This window comes from Corvus brachyrhynchos, unplaced genomic scaffold (assembly GCF_000691975.1).
Source record: "Corvus brachyrhynchos isolate BGI_N302 unplaced genomic scaffold, ASM69197v1 scaffold17, whole genome shotgun sequence".
Taxonomy (NCBI): Eukaryota; Metazoa; Chordata; class Aves; order Passeriformes; family Corvidae; genus Corvus; species Corvus brachyrhynchos.
In genome coordinates, this window is record NW_008240046.1 from 7,978,587 (window position 1) to 7,978,849 (window position 263).

The window sequence follows — 263 nt, forward strand, 5'->3', positions numbered from 1 at the left end:
GAACTTACAGGATATGGTGACAGGCTGCCCAGGAAGGTCGTGGAGTCTCCCTCTCTGTAGACATTCTAAACACGCCTGGACGCGTTCCTGTCACCTGCTCCAGGTGACCCTGCCTTGGCTGGATAATCTCCAGAGGTGCCCTCCAACCCTAACCGTTCTGGCATTCCATGACATTTTAGCGAAGAAATCTGTTTTTTCAGAACAAGTATTTTCTTTCCATTGGCAAGGTGCTGAGACTTCACAGCAAACGTATTGTACGAATA